The sequence below is a fragment of the Mobula birostris genome, chromosome 10 (assembly GCF_030028105.1).
Source record: "Mobula birostris isolate sMobBir1 chromosome 10, sMobBir1.hap1, whole genome shotgun sequence".
Taxonomy (NCBI): domain Eukaryota; kingdom Metazoa; phylum Chordata; class Chondrichthyes; order Myliobatiformes; family Myliobatidae; genus Mobula; species Mobula birostris.
In genome coordinates this window covers 102,727,213-102,743,597 of record NC_092379.1, presented here as the reverse complement: position 1 = coordinate 102,743,597, position 16,385 = coordinate 102,727,213, and the positions used below count along the sequence as shown (strand labels likewise).

The 16,385-nt window shown below is 43.1% G+C and overlaps 1 protein-coding gene across 2 annotated transcripts in view; it reads right to left on the bottom strand.

Moving 5' to 3' along the window:
- The window catches only part of taf1 (TAF1 RNA polymerase II, TATA box binding protein (TBP)-associated factor), a 158,148-nt gene extending 143,304 nt beyond the window's left edge, over positions 1 to 14,844 (bottom strand). For both annotated transcript variants that reach the window (XM_072270737.1, XM_072270738.1), the window contains exon 1: positions 14,713 to 14,844. The gene's annotated coding sequence lies outside the window, so the exon portion shown is untranslated. The remainder of the gene's footprint in view (positions 1 to 14,712) is intronic.
- Positions 14,845 to 16,385: the final 1,541 nt, after the last annotated feature.

Sequence of the window (16,385 nt, the reverse complement as noted above, 5' to 3'; positions counted from 1 at the left end):
ATTCCACAGTGGGTGCCTCAGAGTATTTTCTATCCAGGTCCAAAATAGATTGCAATAACACTTGCATTTCCTTCCTACGCTCTTTATTGGCATGTGAAGTATAAGATATTATTTGACCCCTCAAGTAAGCTTTTAAAGTTTCCCAAAGTAAAGAGTATGATACCGACTCAGATTTGTTAGTCTCGAAGAATGTGTCAATGTTAGCCGATATATAACTACAAGATTTCTCATTAGAAAGCAAAAGGGGGTTAAATCTCCACAGAGGCCGTTCTCTAACGTTTAAAGGAAAACATAGGTCCAATTTCACGGACAAGTGATCAGATATAACTATAGCTGTGTATTCAATTTGTCTAATCGTTGGTATCAAGGAGTTATCTATAAAGAAATAGTTTAGCCTGGAATAGGAGTGGTGAACATGAGAAAAGAAAGAGAATTGCCTAACTGATGGATTCAAAAATCTCCAAGGATCCATATAACCATTTTGTTGCATAAACATCGAGAAGGTCTTTGCCATACCAGAAAATATTCCCCTAGGGCAAGACCTATCTAGCAGTGGGTCAATAGCACAGTTCAAATCTCTGGAAAAGATTAGCTTATGTGTATTCAGGTTAGGTATCAATGACAAAACCTTATGTGCAAATTGGGCATCGTCACAATTAGGGGCATAAACATTTACCAAAATAACAGATATCTGAAAGACAGAGCCAGAGACTATGATAAATCAACCATTAGGGTCACTGATTACATCAGATGGTGTGAACTGCATTCTCTTGGTGATTAATATTGCCACTCCCCTGGACCTACTATTAAATCTGGAATGAAAAACCTGACTAATCCATGCTTTACGAAGTCTATTATGGTCCTCCACTCTTAAATGTGTCTCTTGTAGAAACAGTATATCTGCTTTTAATTGTTTCAGATGAGAGAAAACTTTAGCTCTTTTAACCGGACCATTGAGCCCCTTTACATTCCAAGAAATAAACCTCACAGGGTGGCTTCCATCAGCAGCACTCATGTTAACCATACCAAAAGACACACAGGGCCTACAATCCAAAACAGTGCGAGGGCATAAATTGCACACAATAACGCACAATGAAAAGAAAGTCTGATCAATCCGTAACACACAAAAGAATAAACTGCCATGGTAATCCCCCAAAACACTCCCCCCACCCCTTTACACAAACAACAAAAAAAAACCAATTAACCCCCGAAAACTAGATCTACCTCCCCAATTGAGGACGATCGCAGGCAGTACCCAACAGAAAACTTCCAAGGTGTTCCCCATATAGCCCAACTTTCAAGCTAATCTAGGGTGGCTCCCCTCCTTAAAATTTATCCTATCACTTATACTACCTTTAATATAACATATAGACTAAAGATGACACAGGTCAAGCTAAGCATTAGAAACAAAAAAAAAACTAGGCAACTTAAACGCCCGAGATACAAATCAAAATATTTACATCTTGCTGGTTGAAAGTTTTTGTTAATCAAATTCAGCAGCATAGGAGTTCGACCCGATCGCGTTCCACAAATTAAAATGGAAAAAATGAACAAAGAAGTGGATTGTGAAAATTAACAGTTTGCCTCGGCATGAGGCCCCTTCCATGCTGCATGAATAACCTAAAAAAAAGTCATTGCTCTTCTCGTTCTTCTTCTCCCCAGCGCGAATGGTCGCCTCTGGTGTATTGAAATAATACTTTTTACCTTCATGCACGACCCGGAGCTGGGCAAGATACAAGAGGCCAAACCTGACCCCTTTCCCGTAAAGCAGGGATTTCACCTCCTTGAAAGCTGCTCGTTTTCTCCCCAGCTCCGCACTAAAACCTTCATAAAAAAGCACGCGGTGTCCGCGGAAATACAGCTCCTGCTTCCGTCTATTGATGATGCGTTGCTTATCTTGAAAGGAGTGAAAGCAAACCAGGAACGTTCTTGGTCTCGTTTGCTTGGCTCCAGAGACACCAGATGGTTTACGTCCCACTCGGTGAGCACGCGGAAGTACGAGAGGCGTTGGAAAAAATTTGTCCCCAGCACTTCGTCAAAAATCTCAGTCATAAATTTAACAGGGTCCGAACCTCCCAAATTTTCAGGAATGCCAACCACTCTCAAATTGGATCTCCGCGACTGATTTTCAAGGTCATCTAGCTTTCCCTTCAGAAATGCGTTTTTGCTCTGCAATGCTGCAATGGCAGCTTCTGCGCTCCCTAGTCGGTCACTGTAATCATTCAGGCCGTCTTCAACCTCACGAGTGCGTTCGTCGTGCGACTCGTAAGAAGACATAATTTGTTCCATGGTAGCATTCACTGGTGATAAAGCATCTTCAAGTTCTCTTTTTAGGGCAGAATGCACCGCTTGCATCATGTCAGTAATAAGTACTAAACAAAGCCTCTCCAAGTCATTGGGTAGCGCAGGGCTGGCTCCAGGTCCAGCAGTGTGCAACGGCGCCATTACTGTAACATCAGCCTTCTTGCTCGAGGCTTCGCTATCTTTTTCCCCAGTTTTACTTCAAAGATACATTCTACTTGCCATTTCAATGTCCAGCCATGTCCCGCGTTGTTCACAATGGTAGATATTCAGTTATCTCGAGCATACAGCAAAGATAAACAGGTAGATTTCCAATAAAAATTGGGAGCCACACTCACACGCACCGACTCACGCCATACCCATACTCAACCTTGGAAGTCCCGATGCCATTTTTTACCAGTAGAGCCACCCCCCCCCCCCCCCCGCCTACCTTCCTATCCCTCCGATATAACATGTAACTTTGGACATTCAGCTGCCAACTACAACCATCTTTCAGCCACGATTCAGCGATGGCCACAACATACAAGTTTGCGGAGCTTGGGGGTTCACAGCAGGGAGAGTTTCTCCCTTCTACCGTCTGCGTGAGATGATGGGGCTATCGGGACTTGAGACTTTTTTTACCGTGCCCATGGTCTGTTCTTTATCAAATTACCGTATTGCTTTGCACTGTTGTAACTATATGTTATAATTATGTGATTTTGTCAGTTTTAGTCTTGATTTGTCCTGTGTTTCTGTGATATCTTTCTGGAGGAACATTGTATCATTTTTTAATGCATGTATTTCTAAATGACAATAAACGAGGACTGAGTGTCCTCATAATCTCATCTAATCTAATACTTGGAAATCTGTAATATTGCAACAAGATCATCCACCTTATTTCTTATACTACACATACAGTACTTAGACACAACACCTTGAGTACCGTATTTGCTATCCTTTCTTATTTTGCATCCCTAATGATTTGATACTCAGCCTATTGGCTGCAACTAAGTCCCATCACCTGCCTGCCCTTCCTGACAATCTGACTGCATACTATCTTTACTTTTTTACCATCCGTCCTATCCTGAGTCCCTTCACTCTGGTTCCCACCCCTCTGCCAAGTTAGTTTAACCCCCCCCCCACCCCCCCCAACACCTCTAACAAACCTGTCGGCGAGAATATTGGTCCCCCTCGGGTTCAGGTGCAACCCATCACTTATAAACAGGTTACACCTTCCCCAGAAGAGATTCCAATGATCCAAGAACCTGAAGCCCTGCCCCCTGCACCAGCTTCTCAGCCAGGCATTTATCTGCCAAGTCATCCTGTTTCTACCCTCACTGGTGCGTGGCACAGGCAGCAATCCAGAAATTACTACCTGGGAGGTCCTGCTTCTCAGCTTTCTACCTAGCTCTCTAAATTCTCATTTCAGGACCTCATTGCTTTTCTTTCCTATGTCATTAGTATCAATATGTACAAAAACATCTGGCTGCTGCCACTCCCTCTCCAAAATGTTGTGGACGTGATCTGAGACATCCCTGACCCTGGCACCTGGGAGGCAACATACCATCCGGGTGACCCATTCACATCCACAGAATCACCTGCTTGTTCCCCTCACTATCGAGTCCCCTATCACTACCCCTCCCTTCTTCTCTCTCTTTACCTTCTGCACCACGTACCCATGGTCAGTGCCTGTAACCTGGTCACCGTGGCATTGTCTCAGGAGGTGATCCCCCACAAAAGTATCCAAAGTGGTATACTTGTTTTTGAGGGGAATGATCACAGGGGTGCTCTGCTGTAAACCTATTTCCATTTCTCCTGACAGTCACCAAGCTACTCACCTCCTGCAACTTCAGGGTGACGACTTCCCTGTAACTTTGATCAATTATATCCTCGCTCTCCCGTACAAGCCGAAGGTCATCCAGTTGCTGCTCCAGATCCCTAACACGGTCTTCAAGGAGCTGCAGCCGTATGCACTTTACCCAGATGTACTTCCCTGGGAGACTCTGGATCTCCCAGCCAGTTCTCCAACATCCGGCAGGAAGGGCACACCACAGCCATTTAAATGATATAGTAAGAGAGAAAAAGAAACAAAAAGGAAACCTTAACAGAAGCTTTACACAGAGTTGACGCCTCTTCCTAGCCGAAGCCTGTCGCTTCTACTGTTGCCACTGGCCTACTCCTGACAACGGCCGCTCTGCTTATCCCTTCTGTACTTTTATTTAGTTGGTACTCTGTTGACACCGCTGATAGGCCACGTACAATGGACAAACATCCTCGAAGCTCCCTTTTTAAATAACTGCCGCCCTGCGGGAAATACTTCTTGATAGAGCTATTGACGCCGCTGACAGGCCACATACAATGGACAAACGCCCTTAAAGCTTGCTTTTTAAATAACCACCGCTGACCTACGAGAAATGGATGCCCCTCTGTACTGAGGCTGTGTCCTTTTGTCCTAGATTCTCCCACCATAGGAAACATCCTTTCCACGTCTACTCTGTCTAGGCCTTTCAATATTCGAAAGGCTTCAATGAGATCCCTCCTCATCCTTCTAAATTCCAGCAAGTACAGGCCCAGAGCCATCAAACGTTCTTCATATGCTAACTCTTTCATTCCTGGAATCATCCTTGAGAATGTCTTCTGAACCCTCTCCAATCTTTTCTTAGGTAAGTAGCCCAAAACTGTTCACAATACTCAATGCCTTATAAAGCCTCAGTATTACATCCCTGCTTTTTTATTCTAGACCTCTTGAAACGAATGCTAACATTGCGTATGCCTTGCTCACTGACTCAACCTTCAAGTTAACCTTTAGGGTGTTCTGCACAAAGGCTTCCAAGTCCCTTCCCATTTCAGATTTTTGGATTTTCTCCCCGTTTGGTGGCTGGTAAAAAGACTCTTACCAGGAAATGGTTATCACAGGACAGCTCAACTTTAAATGCATGGATGGAAATTACAACGGACATTTACAAAATGGAGAAGATAACAGCATCTGTTAATCATTAAGTTAGAACAATTTGATTCATACTGGGAAAAATGGTTTAACTTCATAACACCTCATAGACCTGATTTTATTCTCACAAATCAATGAATATGTTCTAAAAAAAAAAAATCACTCCCTACTTGTACATAGTTTTCTCCTTTTGCTTGTTCTTTCTTTCTTCTCTTTTCTATAAGTGTATGCCTCAGATAAATATGTGGAGATTTGTGGCAAATATGACTATATGATATATTTGTACAATATCTGAAATACATCTTATGGAAATGTTTGTTTGATGATGAACTTCAATAAAAAATAAATTACAAAAAAAAAGAAAATAGCCTGCACATTTATTTCTTCTACCGAAGTGCATGACCATGCATTTTCCAACACTATTTTCATTTGCCACTTTCTTGCCCATTCTCCTAATCTACCTGAGTCCTTCTGAAGCCTTCCTGTTTTCTCAATACTACCTGCCCCTCTACCAATCTTCATATTATCTATTCCATCATCTAAATCACCAACACTGACCCCTGTGAAACACCACTAGTCACTGGCAGCCAACCAGAAAAGGATTCTTTTAATCCCACTTGATGTCTCCTACCAATTAGCCAATGCTCCAGCCATGCTAGTAACTTTCCTGTGATACAATGGGCTCTTAACTTGGTAAGCAGCCTCATGTGTGGCACCTTGACAAAGGCTTTCTGAAAATCCAAACATACAACATCCACTGCATCCACTTTATCTGTCCTATTTGTGATCTCAAAGAATTCCAACAGGTTCATCAGGCAGGATTTTCCCTTAAGGAAACCATGCTGACTTTGCCCCATCTTGTCCTGTGTCACCAAGTACTCCATATCCTCATCCTTAACAACTGACTCCAACATCTTCCCAACCACTGAGGTCAGGCTAACTAGCCTACAATTTCCTTTCTGCTGCCTCCATCCTTGTGGGGTGACATTTGCAACCTTCCAGTACTTCAGAACCATGCCAGGGTACAATGATCCTTGAAAGATCATTACTAATGTCTCCACAATCTTTATCGCCGCCTCTTTCAGAACTCTAGAGTGCAGTTCATCTGGTCCAGGTGACGTATGTACCATTAGGTCTTTCTGCTTTTTGAGCACCTTCACCCTTGTAATAGTAACTGCATTCACTTCTCTTCCCCCACACCCTTCAACACCCGGCACACTGCTAGTGTCTTCCACAGTGTCCCCCGTTATTATTTCTCCTGCCTCATTTTCTAGTGATCCTATAACCACTTTCATCTCTCTTATTTTTTTTTAATATACTTGTAAAAGCTTTTTCTTTCCACCTTGATATTGTTTGCTAGCTTGCCTTCATATTTCATCTTTAAATTCCTAATGATTCTTTTAGTTGTTTGCTGCAAGTTTTTAAAAGCTTCCCAATCCTTTATCCTCCCACTAATTTTTGCTTTGCTATATGCCCTCTCTTTTGCTTTTACATTAGCTTTCACTTCCCTTATTAACCACGGTTGTACAATTTTGCTATTTGAGTAATTCCTTGTTTTTGGAATACGTCTATCTGGCACTTTCCTCATTTTTCCCAGAAACTCAAGCCATTGCTGCTCTCTATCATCCCTGCCATCACGTCCTTCCAATTTACTTTAGCCAACTCTTCTCTCATACCATTGTAATTTCCTTTACTCCACTGAAATACTGCTACATCAAGTTGAACTCATCATATTGTGATCACTGTCTCCTAAGGGTTCCTTTCCCTTAAGCTCCCTAATCACCTCTGGTTCATTACATAACACCCAAATCAGTATAGCTGATTCCCTAGTAGGCTCAACGACAAGCTGCCCTAAAAAGCCATTTCATAGTCATTCAATAATTCATTCTCTTGAGATCCATTACCAACCTGATTTTCCCAATCTACCTGTATGTTAAAATCTCTCATGACCATCATAACATTGCCCTTTTAACACAGCTTTTCTATTTCCCATTGTATTTTGTAGTCCACACCCCAGCTACTGTTTGGAAGCCTGTACATAACTGCTATCAATGTCCTTTTACCCTTGCAGTTTCTTAACTCAACCCACAAGGATTCAACATCTTCCGATCCTTTGTCACATCTTCCTAATGATTTGATGCCATTCTTTACTAGCATAGCCACACCACCCCCTCTACCTACCTTCCTTTCCCTCCAATACAATGTGTAACCTTGGACATTCAGCTCCCAGCTACAACCATCCTTCAGCCATGATTCAGTGATGGCCACAACAATATACCAAACCATCTGTAAAAGTGCAACAAGATCATCCACCTTATTTCTTATACTCTGTGCATTGAGATATAACACTTTGAATACCGTATTTGCTACCCTTTTTGAATCTGCATCCCTAATGCACTTATACTCACCCTGCTGGCTGCAATTTGTCCTATCATCTGCCTGCCCTTCCTAACAGTCTGACTGCACACTATCTTTGCTTTTATACCATCTGTCCAATCCTGGGTCCCTTCACTCTGGTTCCCATCCCCCAGCCAAATTAGTGTAAACCCTCCCCAACAGCTCTAACAAACCTGCCCACAAGAATATTGGTCCCCCCTCAGGTTCAGATGCAACCTACCCCTTTCATACAGGTCGTAACTCCCCCAGATGAGATCCCACGGATCCAAGAACCTGAAGCCCTGCTCCCTGTACCAGTTTTTCAGCTGTGCATTTATCTGCCAAATCATCCAGTTTCTACCCTCACTGGCACACGACACAGGTAGCAATCCAGAAATTACCTGGAGGCCCTGCTTCTCAGCTTTCTGTCTTGCTCTCTAAATTATCTCTTCAGGACATCTTTGCTTTTCCTTCCTATGTCATTGAGAACATTGTTGCCACAGCTGGGAGAGAAATCTCGTGTACAGCTTACTCAGAGAAAAGAGGTTACTCTTTTCCAAGTGTGTTGACTCAAACAGTCCCTCAACTTGGCTGTCTTATTTAATTCCCAAAATTCAGCTATGGAAACACTATTTTAGCAAACTCAACCACACCAATTCCTGCTGAATACAGCTTTCACTGTAATCTCAAAAATAGATTACAAATCCAATTACAGTGGATTCCGGTTAATTAGGACAAAACTGGAGCAGTACAAGTCCAATTAAATGGCTGCCCCAGCTAACCAAAGTTTCATTGAAATAGTTTTTAAAAAAGGTATAAAAAAGGATGAAATACCATTTAACGGAGTAACAAATTATGTACAAATGAAATACAGCACAAATTAGAGCATTACCAGTAATACTAGAGTACTATAAAACTGTATATTAGTTCTTAACAGTTATCAACAGAGAAATTCATCCAGTATAAGCTGCTGTGTTCTTTTGATTGAATGTAAATAAATAAAACCAGTGCAGACACCAAGGGCAGATAATGAACTACCTTTGTACAACGTTTTGAACAATTGCATCCTCTAAATCTTTATTTTCACTGTAATATTCAAGATGATCGCTCATACCTTCAAATTCCTCATAGTACCAAATTTGAAGTTGTGAAATCGCTTCATTTTCTCTCCCAGACATTTCTAGCATCTCCAAGCCTGAATGCTTGAAACTGCAGTGAGCAAAACCGTTCTGAATTGTTCTCGAAAACTATCAGTGACAAAAGTCACTGCTTTTTGAACACAAGCACACGTAACTGACACCATTTAGTAACAGTAAGCACAGTGTAGTGTTCAACGGCCACGCAAGTGCATGTGACTGATGCTAGTTAGAAACTGCTCAGGAACAGTCTCCTGTCCCAATTAAGTGGCATGGTGTCCCAAATAAGTGAATGGAATCCCAGCTATTTTTTCAATTAGCTTTCATTCTTTAAGAATTGTCCCAAATAAGCATTTGTCTGGATTAACCAATGACCCAATTAACCTGAATTCACTGTACGTTCTTTACTGCCTAATGTCTCTTTGTGTACTTCTCCCTTTTCCATATATGTGTAAAGATATCATATGCTTTTGTCACAATGACTAAGATCTTCGTTCGTCAGCCTCTGGTGTATCCATCCCTATTCTCAGGTCTGAATCATTTAAATTTGCTATACGGAATGAGGGTATCTCAAGAACAGTCATTCTATGGTGCAACCAGAAGCTCTGGCTGACTGCAGAGGTGTGCTCCCTACTAAGAGCCCTGGATGCTGTCTTCAAGTCCAGTGACAGAACAATTCTCAGAACAGCCAGGTGACATTTCATCTTAGGCCACAAGAGGGTAAAGACCACCTATGCACAAAATATTCAGGAACACCTGTCTGAAAATGATCCGTGGCTTATGAGGCTGGGCATCACGGGCATCACTGACAACACAAGGAATAACTGCATCGAATGTACCAGTGACTCCTCCCTCCCTGATGCTCTAACCTATTTTTATGCACACTTCAGGGCATGAAACACAATGCTGGCCATGAAAGCTACCTCCTTCCTGGTGAGCACCCACTGTCTATAACAGTAGCAGATGTGAGAAGGACTCTGCAGAGAGTCAACCCCCCATAAGGTAGTTGCGCATGACAACACCCCAGGCCAAGTACTCAGTTAGTGTGCACACTTCACAGACATCTTCAACACTCCACCTCAACCAGGCTGCTGACCCCACATGCTTTTCAAATAAGCTACCATCATCGCTGTACCAAAGAACTCTACACCGTCAGAACTAAATAACTACTGCCAAGTGGCACTAACGCCAATCTTCCTGAGGTGCTCTGAGTGTCTGAAAATGGCACATATTAAAAGCTCCATTCTTACCACATTGGACTCTCACCAATATGTTTATCGACAGAACCGTGCTATGACAGATGCTGCAGCATCTATCATTCACCTTCGGCCTGGCACACCAAGAAAACAAGGACACTTATGCCAGAATGCTGTTTCCGGATTTCAGTTCGATATTCAACACTACTGTCCCACAGACCTTGGTGAATAAACTCTCCCTACTCCTCAGTCTAAATACACCACAGTGCAACTGGGTGTTGGGTTTCTAGGATGCACAACTGCTCTTCCCTCCCCATCACACTCAACACAGGTGGCCGCCAGGGCTGTGTGTTGAGCCTATTGCTATACACTCTGCTCACACATGTATGCAAGGCTGAACATCTGAGCAATCACATTGTCAAGTTTGCCGGTGGGGCTCAGCATCAACAACAATAAGGTGGTCTACAAAGAGGAAGTGGAAGAGCTAGAAGCATGGTGCCAGGCAAATAACCTCTTTCATAGTGTCAACAAGACCAAGGAGATGGTTATCAACTTCAGGAGAACTTGCACCACTCACACCACCCTTTACATCCGCAATACAGCAGTAGAAAGTACAAAATTCCTGGGAGTGCACATTACACACAACCTCTCATGGTTCCAGAACACATCCTACACAGTCAAGAAAGCTCACCAACACCTTCACTTTCTGAGGAGGCTGAAGAGAGCTGGACTTTGTATCCATGCTCACGTCATTCTACAGATGTGCACTGGGAAGCATCCTAACAAGCTGCACCACTGGTTGGTACGGTAAATGTACTATGGTGGAGAGGAAGGCTCTACAACGGGTAGTTAACTCTGCCCAGCACACCATCAAGGACATGTATATGGAGAGATACTGGAAAAGCACCAGTAACATCATGAAGGATCCTACACATCCTGATCATGGACTGTTTATCCCACTCCCATCAGAAAGACGGTTACGCCGCATCCATATCAGGACCACCAAACTAAAAAACTGTTACTTTCCCCAAGCAGTAAGACTGATCAACACCTCCATCCACCAACTCCACCACTACTTTATTATTATTTCCTATCAGTCACCCTATCTACATCCATGTCTCACTTTCTGGTGTTACATACCTCAAGGAGATCTGTGATTTTTTTGTGAGAATGATGTAATGGTCTTTTGGGGGTCACCTGATGTAATTTTCCCGCCGATGTGAGGTCACATGATGACATTTGCACCACGGGTATATAAAGGAAGACCGCAGATGACGCAGTTAGTTTTTAGTTTTCTAGCTAGAACGTTGATGTGTCTCCGCTTGTATTGCGTATTTGTTTTTATGATGCAGTTTCATTTTTAAAACGAAGTGTTGCGTTCTGTTGCAAGGTACAATAGTGCTGGACTGGAAATTTTTGTTAGATGTGTTGATGTACCTTATTCCAGCAGTAGTACGGGAGAGTGAAGACTTTATCGAAGTACAGGACCCGAAGGATTGAGAGGAGTCGGTATCGTTCGGCAGTTTAACAAATGATCGACCTTACTGAGTCTTCGTTGAAGGAGTAGTGACCTGCATCGAAGATAACTCTTGCCAAAAGATCAAAGAGTTCATGCAAGGTTTGCTCTCTAGAATTTAAGGTCAGTTGTTTTAAACCGTTTATTTCCTGCATCGTGAATCCTTCGGACAGAACCAACAGGAAAGTCGCATCTATGAAGAAATCCTTCTATAGAGAAGTCTCTCCCAATTGAACGTATAAATCTGTTGGACTTTCGAATTTACCATTTTAAGAACTGTATCTGACTTTACCACTTTAAGAACTGTTTTCACATTTAACGCTTTAAGAACCAGTGCCGAGTGACGATTTGTTGAACGGCTGCATAGCGGTTAACTTCCGGTTAAGGTTTTCGTTTTTTTAAATTGTTTATCCGTGTTTAATAAATGTTTGGTTGTTTTTATATAACTTGTCTCGAGTGATATTCATTGTTGCTGGTTATGTAACACTGGACATACAAGCAATGTTTGCATATAAGCTATCTGATGTATTTATATTTATTGTGTTTATTATTATTATTGTGTCCTTTATCATTCGTATTTTTTTGTGTTGCAGCAGATCCAGAGTAAAAATTAATTAATTCTCCTTACACCTGTGTACAGGAAATGACATTAAGCAATCTTGAATCTAGCATCAGACATTTCAACCCTGGGAAAAGGATACGGGCTGTCTATCTATGCCTCTCATATTCTTATAAACCTCCATCAGATCGCTCCTCAGCCTCCACCACTCCAGAGAAAGGAAGCCAAGCTTGTCCAGTGTTGCCTTATAACACATCCCCTCTAATCCAAGCCAATAAAAAAAACACTAATTAACCTTATCTGTAATCTAGCTTCGAAATTTCATCAATATGTTGGGCCCAGGATAGATCTGCAGAGTTGCTGACACCTAGGAACTTGAAATTGCTCACATTTTCCACTGCTGACCCCTCGATGACATCTAATGTGTGTGTTCCCTCGCCTTCCTCTTCCTGAAGTCCACAATCAATTCTTTGGTCTTAATGATGTTGAGTGCAAGGTTGTTGTGACACAACTTAACCAGCTGATCTATCTCACGACTGTATGCCTTCACGTCATCATCTGATATTCTGCCAACAACAGTTGTGTCATCGGCAAATTTATAGATGGCACTTGAGCTACGCCTACCTAGCTGCACAGTTGTGGATGTGGAGAGAGTAAAGCAGCAGAACCTTGAGATGCATCAGTGTTGATTGTCAGCAAAGAGGAGATGTTATTTCCGATCTTCATTGACTGCGGTCTCCCAGTGAAGAAGTCAAGGATCCATTTGCAGAGGGAAGTATAGGGAGCTGGTTTCCGGAACTTGTTGATTAGAAATGAGGTTATGATTGTGTTGAACACTGAACTGTAATCAATAAATGACAGCCTGATGTAGGTATTGCTATGATCCAGGTGATCAAAGGCCAGATGGAGATCTAGTGAGATTGCATCCATTGTAAACCTATTGTGGGGATAGGCAAATTGTAGTGGGTCCAGGTCCTTGCTTAGGCAGAAGTTGATTCCAGCCAACCTCTCCAAGCACTTCATCACCATAGATGCAAGTGCAAACAGGCAATAATCATTGAGGCAGCTCACCCTGCTCTTCTTGGGCACTGGTATGATTATAGCCCTTCTGAAGCAGTTGGGAACCTCCAACAGCAGCAGTGAGTGATTGAGGATGTCCTTGAACACTCCTGTCAGGCAGTTGGCATAGGTTTTCAGTATCCTGCCTGTGTAGGTCAACAAAAGGGTGGAAAAGGTGTTTAACATGCTAGCCTTCATCAGTTGGGGCACTGAGTATAGGAGTTGAGGCATTGTGGTGCAGTTATACAAGTCATTTTTGAGGCCACACCTGGAAGTGCTGTGGACTGTTTTGACTACTCTGTTATAGAAAAAAAACATGATTAAATTGGGAAGAGTGTGGGGCATGCTTACGAGAATGTTAACAGAACTCAAGGTTGTGAGTTATAAGGAGATGTTGGCCAGGCTAGGGTTTTATTCTTTAGACTGCGGGAGAAAGAGGAACAACTTTATAGGGGTGTTTAAATTATGAGAGGCATAGGTAAGGTGTACAGTAACTGTCTTTTCCCAGGATAGGGGAATGCAAGACTAGGGGTCATAAGCTTAGGGTGAGAGGGGTAAAATTTAAGAGAACCTGTCAGTGACAAAATAAGCCTGATTCAAATTATACATCTCGAATCATACCTTTCTAATTCACTTAAAGCATTTAAAGGTCAACATCCTCTGTTGCCTTACACTCACTTTATTTATTGTTGTTTGTTAAGATTTACCATGTATACTGTTTATTATGCGAGCTTCACACAATAACAAGGAATTTCATCAAACTTTGCTATATATGACAAGAAACTAAATCGAAACTCTGACCTCAACCATGGTGTTCCATCCTATCTCACTTTAACTTTGGCCAAATTGACATCATCCTTCTCCAAGAGTTCTCCACTGTCTGACTGAACAGAACTGCATTCCCTGACTATATTCTTCTCTACTCAGATGCAGCCAAAAACTCTTGCTTCTCTTGCCCCTCTTGTACTGTTATTTTCAATGTCACTAAGAGATCTGTCCTTGGTCCTTTTATTTCCAAACCTACATGCTAGCATTCAGCCAAGTCATCCAACAAAACATCAATTCACTCATGTATACAGATAATTTTCACGGCTTTGTTGTCGCTTTTCTTGCCCTCATTGTCAGATTGCTTCTGCAACATCCAAGCTTACAGGTGTCCAAATTTCATCCAACTGAAGATTGGGAAGACCGGAAACATACCCCCTACCAAACTGGGTTCCCTCATCACCCCAATCTTGAATACCGTTTCAGACAAACACTTTATGTGCAATCTTAGAATCCTATATGCTCCGAATTGAATTTCCAATCCCCTACTATCGCAGTTTCAAAAGACCATCTACTTATTACGTTCCCCAATGCTTCCCCAGTTAACTCCCTCATCTGCAACATCCGTCAGATCATTAACTTTCCTCGCTCGAACCCCCTGCTCTTTGCAGCTCAGAGCAGAATATCAGCTGCTGATTACACCGGCCCATTCTCTGCTCCCTCTCCTACAAAGCCGCCTCGAGTCAATTGGTGTCATTTACCCTGCCACGGCTCGCCAGCGATTCCCAAACGCGGGCCTCACCCAGTCCTGCAGCACAAGAACAATTTCAAACATTTTGCACCACTCTCGCCGATAACAAAGTATAACGCAGTCTTACCTCACTCCTGTGACTCCTTCCCCGACACGTCCAGCAAAAACGCCGACCAACCTCCAGCTGGATCGCCACCACTGGACCCGGAGGATCAGCGTATCATCCGAATCAAAGCCGAGGCTGCTCGGATCCGGGCAAATAAACGTCAACCCAGAATAACTAGGCCCACAGTGCAGCGCCACCTCCAGTCTCGGAGGATCACATTGCGACCTGCGGCTCTGCGCCAGTATCAGGCGCACTCCACCACCTACTGGACGCGGGGACTATCCCGACAAGGGCAGACCCTGTAGGATCCGACGGGCGATAGCGCCGTCCACAGACACACAAAGTGAAAATCAAGAACTGAACTGCAAATGCTGGAAATCTGACGCGAAATCAAGAAGTGCTGAAAAACTCACCAGGTTAGGCAGCATCTGTGGAAACTGGAAACTTTCCACATTCTGGGTTTGCGGAGGCACTTTACATTCTCAATAGTGTCACAAATATGTCGCAAACCAATAACTAGATTGGACAGAATCATTGCAACTGAACCAGGCACGGAATCAAGTGAAATGTGAAATATGTTGCTTTGACAGTACAGTATAAATAAATAAAAATTACTGTAAGTTACAAACTAAATTTGACAGGCAGGTGAGAGTAGCCGGCAGGCCAATACCCTAGTGAGATGGGGAGATGCCTGTCCGAGCACGTGAGGTCAGCTGCAGTGGACTGAGCAGGTGGGATCAACAGCGATGTCCAATGGCCAGGAAGGCAACACTTTATGGAGAAGGCCATGTCAAAGCATAGAAGCTTATGATGACAACTCATACCACTGGACCCAGACTTCCAAAGTCGAGTGAATGGAACTGCCCCAGTGCAATGTACTTCCTACTTTAAAACATTCCTGCACAGGTCTCCTGTCATTGTTGGATTGCCAACAAATAGTGCAAGTAAAGAATTAACAATCAGAAACAAGAGGAGATCTGTAGATGCTAGAAATCCAAGCAACACACACAAGATGCTGGAGGAACTCAGTAAGCCAGGCAGCATCTAAGGAAAAAGAGTACAGGTGACGTTTCTGGCTGAGACCCTTCATCAGGGCAAGAAAAAAAAGATGAGGGGTCAGAGTTGGAAGGTGGGAGGGAGGGAGAAACACAAGGTGATAGGTGAAACCGGGAGGGGGAGGGGCAAAGAGCTGGGAAGTTGATAGGTGAAAGAGATTGGCATGGTGAAGAGTTTTCGGATGACTCTGCCATAGTTGGATGCATCAGCAAGGGAGATGAGGCTGAGTACAGGGCTACGGTAGGAAACTTTGTCACATGGTGTGAGCAGAATTATCTGCAGCTTAATGTGAAAAAGATTAAGGAGCTGGTGGTAGACCTGAGGAGAGCCAAGGTACTGGTGACCCCTGTTTCCATCCAGGTAGAGGATTACAAATACCTGGGGATATGAATTGACAATAAACTGGACTGGTCAAAGAACACTGAGGCTGTCTACAGGAAGGGACAGAGCCGTCTCTATTTCCTGAGGAGACTGAGGTCCTTTAACATCTGCCGGACAATGCTGAGGATGTTCTACGAGTCTGTGGTGGCCAGTGCTATCATGTTTACTGTTGTGTGCTGGGGCAGCAGGCTGAGGGTAGCAGACACCATCAGAATCAACAAACTCATTCGTAAGGCCAGTGATGTGGTGGGGATGGA